Source organism: Silene latifolia, chromosome X, assembly GCF_048544455.1.
Source record: "Silene latifolia isolate original U9 population chromosome X, ASM4854445v1, whole genome shotgun sequence".
Classification (NCBI taxonomy): domain Eukaryota; kingdom Viridiplantae; phylum Streptophyta; class Magnoliopsida; order Caryophyllales; family Caryophyllaceae; genus Silene; species Silene latifolia.
The window spans coordinates 103,255,606-103,263,910 of NC_133537.1; positions in this window are offsets into that span (position 1 = coordinate 103,255,606).

Genomic DNA, 8,305 nt, shown 5'->3' on the forward strand with positions numbered 1-8,305 from the left:
ATAGCCTCCCAAGCCATTGAAGAGGATGACAATGAAATATGGGGGATTCCAAGCTGTGAATGCCATAATCGATGAATTAACGCCCTTTGATTGTGACCCATTCGCCAACCTCGCAGTCAACCGTATCATGATGCGCCAGTGTTACTTCCCGGGTTTGCCGCTCAATCAACCGAAAGATACCTTACCACCCTTGAAACAGGCTAAGGTCCCCAACATCCCCTTTGGACTGGGATATGAACCTACCGATGAAGATATCCAGGAGATGAACCTCCTAGTTCGAAAGCGCAAGAAGCACGGACTTATCCTCCGTCCCTATCATCCAACCCTCAACGGATACTTTGTCCCCGAGGGAGAGTCTGAGCTCTACCATGGCTTTCCGGAGCCAATCTATGACTCTGTGGCCAGGGCTAGGAACCCGGGTGTGGAAGTCTTCCAGGACTGCTACTTTATCCCCGATAACACCGAAGCTGCATCAACTGAGTCTAAGCCGTCACGATGCCTCGACGGACAAGCTGTCACACTCCTCTTTGGGGAAGATAACATCAAGCGCCTCGACTATGAGGACATCATCAACATCGCCCTGAAGGACAATCAATTTGACCCAACCGCCTTGATCTCCGACACTGACCCGGAGAAAGCTACCCAAGGCTGGAGGAAGACCGTCAAGTGGATCGATCGCCAAGGCCGCATTCTCAAGATCACAACTGGAGAAGGCCCGATGTTCAAGGAGGGAAGTGAAGAAGGATCTGAATCTGAGTCTGAGTTGGAGTCAGAGTCTGTCACAACTCCTAACACTCCTAATGTCCCAGTCAAAGTCCCCTTCCCGCTGTTTTATCACAAAGTCGTGACTGATTCAGAGGCTGAGTCTACTAGGGTCACCCCCACTCCCATGAAAGGTGACAACCTAGGGCCTGTTCCAGGGACCGCCTCCTCTGTTGTGTCGCCTCTGACTGACCACGAGATGTCTGTCCTTTCCGAGCTTTTTTCTCGTGTCAACTTAACGAACGCTAAGATTGCTTATGACTCGTCTCAATTTAACTGCAATGCAATTCTGAATGACTATGAGGAATTTGACTTGAGTGACTACCCACCTCACCTAGCCAAAGAACTTGACAAACGGGAAACCAGAACCCCCGTCATTGAGGAGACCAAACCTATCAACGTAGGAACCGATAACACACCTCAAGAACTTAGGATAAGGACAACCCTGGACCCCTCGGAAAGACAATAGTTCATTGACCTCCTCCACGAATACAAGGACGTATTCGCCTGGTCCTACAGAGATATGCCTGGGATTGACAGGGAGATTGCAGAGCACCGGATACCCATTAAACCCGGAGCTAAACGCGTGAAACAGAAGCTACGCCAGATGCGTCCTGAATGGGCCCTAAAAATCAAAGAAGAAGTGATTAAACAGTTCAAGGCCGGTTTCACCAAAGTGTCTGAATACTCTGATTGGGTGGCCAACATTGTGCCCGTACCAAAGAAAGACGGAAGAATTCGGGTTTGCGTCGACTTCAGGGATCTGAACAAGGCGAGTCCAAAGGACGACTTCCCTTTGCCACACGTTGACATTCTGGTAGATAACACCGCTGAACATGCTCTCCTATCATTCATGGACGGGTATGCTGGGTACAACCAGATTAAAATGGCTGAGGAAGACATGCACAAGACAGCATTCACTACACAGTGGGGTACATATTGCTACACGGTCATGCCCTTCGGCCTCAACGCCGGAGCCACTTATCAAAGAACCGCTACTACCCTCCTACATGATATGATGCACAAAGAGGTAGAGGTGTATGTCGATGACATGATTGTTAAATCAAAGGAACGGGACGGCCACATCAATGCCCTCCGTAAGATCTTCGCTCGTCTGCGGAAATATAACATTAGATTGACCTCCGGAAAACTCTTGGGACATGTCGTCAGCAAAAGAGGCATTGAGATTGACCCAACCAAAATCAAAGCCCTTCAACAAATGCCTCGGCCTAGGAATGAGAAGGAGATTGGGGGATTTCTCGGTCAGGTCCAATACATCAGCCGCTTCATTGCCAAACTCACCATGATTTGTGAACCAATATTCAAGTAGCTTCGCGCCTCCGATCACACTGATTGGGACGACGACTGCCAAAAGGCCTTCGACAGGATAAAGGAAATCCTATCCAATTCTCCTGTACTCATGCCACCTCAACCGGGTATTCCTCTATCCATGTACCTGACCGTTATCAACACGGCCATGGGAGCTATGCTAGCACAAACAGTCGACGGCGAAGAACGAGCCATCTACTATATCAGCAAAAAGTTCATTGAGTACGAGACGAGGTATACCCAATTGGAGGAGACATGCCTTGCCCTAGTATGGTCAACAAAGAAGCTGCGGCATTACTTGCTCAGCTACACGGTCCATATCTACTCCAAGATGGACCCGGTTAAATACATCTTCGAAAAACCCGTACTAAACGGAAGGCTGTCTAGGTGGATACTCATGATATCCGAGTTTGATGTCAAGTTTATACCCCTCAAGTTTACCAAGGGAAGAGCAGTTGCTGATTTCCTAGCAGAGAATCCCGCCAACGAGGATCCAACGACCGACACATGGTCACTTCCTGACGAGGACATCCTTTGTGCTGACTCCGACGCATGGGACCTATACTTTGATGGTGGATCTAATCGGAGGGGCTTCGGGGTAGGAATCCTTCTAATATCACCAGAGGGAGAACATGTTCCGATCTCGGTCAAGCTAGACTTTGCCGTCACCAACAATGCCGCTGAATATGAAGCATGTCTCATCGGCCTACAAGCAGCCATCACACTTGGCATCAAGAGACTGAGGGTCCACGGCGATTTCTCGCTCATCATCAATCAGGTGTCTGGATCATGGAAAATCTGAAGCGATATCTTAGCTCCCTACCGAGCAAAGAGGCCCTTGCAAAACTTGTCGCGCTCGTCAGCATACCTGAAGACATGACATCGATGCCCCTATGTGTCGAGAGAAGGAGCGAGCCAGCTCACATTTATGCCATCAACGAGGACGAGGAAAGCCATGATGAACCTTGGTACCAAGCCATCCTCAACTACAAAACCAAAAATGAATTCCCTCCCAACTCTAATCAAAGAGGACAAAGAGCCATCCGTCTACTTGCATCACAATTCGTGATGAACCAAGATCAACTATACAAAAGAACACCCCAAGGAATTCTCCTCCTTTGCATTGACCATCACAAAGCCAAAAAAGTCATGGGAGAGGTCCACGACGGAGAATGTGGCCCTCACATGAGCGCAATGATGCTTACCCGGAAAATCACACGGCTAGGTTACTATTGCACCACCATGGAAGACGATTGCCGTAACTACATCAAACATTGCCACAATTGCCAGATTTTTGCCAACATACAACACATACCACCATCCCTTTTATACACCATGACGTCACCCTGGCCTTTCTCGACCTGGGGCATCGACATCATCGGGAAAGTCAACCCAGTAGGCGCCAAGGGGCATTGCTTCGTCCTCGTCGCCATCGACTACTTCACCAAATGGGTGGAAGCACAGTCGTATGCAGTCTTGACCGCCAAATAAGTGGCCAAGTTCATTCAAAACAACATCATCTGCCGATATGGGGTACCCCATGAAATCATCAGCGATCAAGGCTCTCACTTCCAGGCGGAAACTCAAGCTTTGCTGGACAAATACAAGATCAAGCGACATCGATCATCCCCCTACCCTCCCCAAACCAACGGAGCGGTGGAGGCGGCGAACAAGACTCTTGTCACCATTATCAAGAAAATGCAATACAACTACCGAGATTTACCGAGCAAACTCCCATTCGCACTCTGGCGATACCGAACCTCCATTCGAACACCGACAGGCGCCACACCCTTCTACCTAGAATATGGTATGGAGGCAGTTCAACCGGTAGAGTTAGAGGTCCCTTCCCTACGCATCCTACTGGAGACTCAAGTCCCCGAGGCGGAATGGACCCGTCGAAGGTACGAGCAACTCACTCTTCTAGACGAACGGCGACTCAACGCCTTGCATAACGTCCAGCTATACCAACGACGTATACAACGGGAATTCAACAAGAAGGTTAAACCCAGAAACATCCAGGAGGGCGACTTGGTCCTCAAGTCAGTTCGAGCACCATTACTCGTCGATCCGAGGGGGAAATTCAAACCCAACTGGACCGGGCCATACCTGGTCAAGAAAATACTTTCGGGGGGCACAGTAAGACTGAGTGACCTAGATAGGGAGGACTTTACAAACCTGACCAACCTAGACCAACTCAAGAAATACTACCCTTGAACCATAGCAACCAACGACCTAGCCTAGTTTTACAACTAGCAACCGCCTCCGACCCTTCTCAAGTCAAGTTCCTCAACGTGTTCTGATTTGAAATTGCATGTTTTATCGAGTCTAAGCTGCAGCACCTTGCCCGTTTCGAATGCCCTTTGATCTGTTAAAGGCAACATCCATTTGCACTAAAACAAAAAACCCCCTGAACTACGAGCATGGTTTGATTTCACCTCTTCACGTGGATACGTAGGCAGTCCCTCTTATGCATGAGGGATACAACCACAAAACCCAATAAAATTTACAAAACATTTCGAACTACGATCATGGTTTGATTTCACCTATTCAGGTGAATACGTAGGCAATCCTTTCTTACACAAGAAGGATACAACCATTCCCACAATCAAAAACAACCATTCCCAGAATAAAAAACAACCATCCCCATAATAAAAAAAAGCATCACCCACATACAAAACATCCCAAAAAAAAAAAAAAAAAAAAAGAGAAAGGGAAAACCATTCCCTTTCCACAAAAAAATACAAAAAATAAGCCTTTCTCCCTTCCTACAAAATACCACTTTCCCAAGTGCAAATGTTTAGGACGATTCAAACCGAATTGCCTTTACAAAGTGGATGGAAGAAACAAGCGTTCACGATTTTCGACACGGGCAATCCTCTTATTTAATTAATAATGGGAGGGATTACAATTCCAACAACAAATAAAGCTCGACGAGTCTAGAACTTGTCAAAGCTAAGGTGTCAACTATAATACCTCACATAATAAAACTAGCACAACACACACAATAACTAGCTAGTACAACATAATAAAAACTCACAACAATAATACGACAAAATAATAAAGTAGGTAATGGAGGTCTTCACTCCTCCATTCTACCCTTCCCTTTTCCCTCGGGGTACATCTTCCCCTTGTTCTTCTCGTTGGCCCGCCTAGCATGGACTTCCTCCTCGGAGCAGATCCTCAACGGATCTAAGACAGCGACGGCCTCCGGTCTAGCACAAGACCCCATGTTCGATCCGAAACAAGCCAATGCACGGCTCACCATACTCTTGGGACCCGAGCTTCTCCTCTTCGGTGGTCTCATCACATCCGGGCTAGCTCCATCAACATACTCCTCAAAGAAAGCACGGTTGGCCTTGCCCACCTCCCGGTACTTCAAGTCAACAACCTTGTCCTTACGAAATTTGGATCTCTGTTCCAAGGACGGAGCACGTGACCACTTGACATAAGCAGGAGTCACCCATGTCGTGGCAACGGGGTTTGGTACCTCCCAAAGAGGTCGAGTGACCCACCACCTTTCGAAGACCTCCACAAGCTCGGAGTTCCGGAAAACATTCTCTTGGACAAGAGTATCTTGAGCGGACACCTTTTGTTGACGCCCCATTTGCCTCATGAGCCTTTCGGGATAAATGAAGGAAACAACCTTCAAACCTACCACCATCAAAGAACCAGGACTATCACCCGAAGCGGGCAACCCCATGAAGGACCTCAAGTGCCACCACGGCACCACCCAACGGATGTGAGGACCACCCTCCTCCGCCAATCTTGCGGCCCAATAAGCCTCGGTGGAAGCAAAACTATCCGAGTACAACTTCTTCCTCATGGTAAGGTGACGGAAGGAATAAGAATAAGAATCAACCGGAGGCTCTACATACCTTAGCCTCTCCAATAGCCATACTTGGAGGATCCTTGGGGATCCGAAAGAGGGAGCTTCTTCACAAGAGCCTTCGTTGTCCAAAGCTTGGATGATCTCGCCAAGCACCAACCATGATGGATCTCTACCATGCTCCATTTGCTCAATCACATGAATAAGGGTCATGCTACCATAACATTTCGGACCCTCCTTCTTCAAGACATCAACAAAGAGGTACACATGGACAAGGCAAAATGCAAGAGCCCTTCTCCTAGCCACCTCTGAGACATTAGCATCTAATCGGTTTGAAAAGATGTTGATAAAAGCCAACATATCCACACCATGAGGAGCAAGAAAAGAGTTTATTTGGCTTGTTGACAAGCCCAACATGGAACGGAATTTCTCCTTGTAGCACAACCGAGTCGGAGGAAGCACCGGAACACAACCCGACCACCCACCAATGGCTCCAACTTCTTCGGCAAGAGGAAAAAACTCACCTTTCGCGAAAACGAAAACATGATGTTTCGAATCCCAAAACCGAGAACATGCTTTAAGAAATCCCGGCACCATTGTCGCAATGCATTCTCGAAAGCATCCATGAAATATTTTTGTTGAAGAAGAAGAGGTTTTGTAGAGATGATTTTGTGTTTCGGATGATGAAACAATGAAGCGCAAACATCCCTATTTATACAAAATGATCAGCGCGTTTTTCAGAAAAAGGGGAGAGCAGGCTTCCATCGTCAGGCTGCTCGCGCCTCTTTGAGGCTTCCCCAGGATTCCCGCTGTTGACTTGTCTCTTTCAACTTGTGTTTTCTCCTGACACCTAAAACCTCCCGCCAGGAAGCTCGCGCCTCTTCGGGATGATTCAGGACATTTTGTGTTTCCTCACACTCACATTTCCTTGTTTTCGCGTTTTACGAAATCCGACACGGTTTCCCTGACGCAGCTTTAAACATACGAATTTTTCTTTCTTTTTTTTTTAAGGGGGGAAGGGCTAGTCGCCCCGATCCGCGACGGATCGTTTCCATGTCAGTCAAAATTCCGAAAATTTTTCGCTATTTCGCAATTTTCCATCAAAATAAAAATCGAAAATTGATAACACGACGTCAATTTCCCTCAAAATTCAAGCACTCACAAATTCGAGTCTTGACCTCAAAAAAATCAAAAATCAAATATACTCGTAAAAATCTCTTCTGAAATTCATCCTGACGGTTTGAGTTTGAATTTTTCGAGTCACAAATCCATTTCAATAATTTCGATGCAATTTAATTCACGACACGAGTTAATTGCTCAAATTTTCAAATCAATTCCTTTTGAATTCCGAACGTGACGACTTGTCGCAAAATTTTCAAAATTCATTTCAAATTTCACTTCGAGTCATCTTGGTTAAATTTTGTTCAAATGCTGTTACGTGTTTACGTTTATGCATATGTGCTACCTGTCGTCTGTTTTCTACATTAACGATGCAGGAACCGGTGCAAAGCAAATGGAGAATTGACAGCCGACAACGCTCCTCCGAAACACAACACAAAAAAGAAGAAGCCAAAAATCACAAAATAAACTAAAACCGAAAAACACATATATACAAACCGCCTCACGCAAAATACATCGACACAGAACTGACCGTATAAACAGGATCCATTACCGACGTCTATCATACAGACACTGGCCTAAGACAATGAACTGGGGCTATCCGCCACCTACCAAACTAAGCACACCCTACCCTACCAATCAGAAAAGAAAGTGAGCAACATAAGGAACAGAGGAGCAACAGCGGAAGCAGAGGTGGTTACCATGACGGTAATACCTCGTTCCTGCTCCACGACAAAAAGAAAAGTGATGCCTTGCAGATTTTGGACGACGCGATAACCGAGGACTGTAACTTAGCATGCTACCCCGATGTTGAACCCCACTCAGCTGAATTCAACTGCGATCGAGGGCAGCAACATGGGATAACACACTCGTACTGAACCCCACTCACGGACATCCGGACCTCCGCAGACAACGACTAATGATCGATACCCGATCATTAGCCGGCAAAGGCCGCCAGGCAGAAACACAACCAAGCCTGTAACAAAAAACAGTCATCTCTCCCCCTCCAGGATCGTCTTCCTCCTCCAAGGCCTCCACGGCAAACCCCATAGGTCCCAAATGATACCCTGCGATCAAAAGAATAAACAAAGAACGTCAGCCGAAATTTCGGCATTACGACGGCATGAAATGGACAAATCCAAAAAAAAAAACGCAACCTGCAAAGCAAAACAAGGGCAATCCCGCCCAAAATCCAACCAAACAAAACCATTCAAAGAGACAAAAAGCACAAAAACGACTCGCCCCTCTTTTCAAGCAAAAGACGAGTCC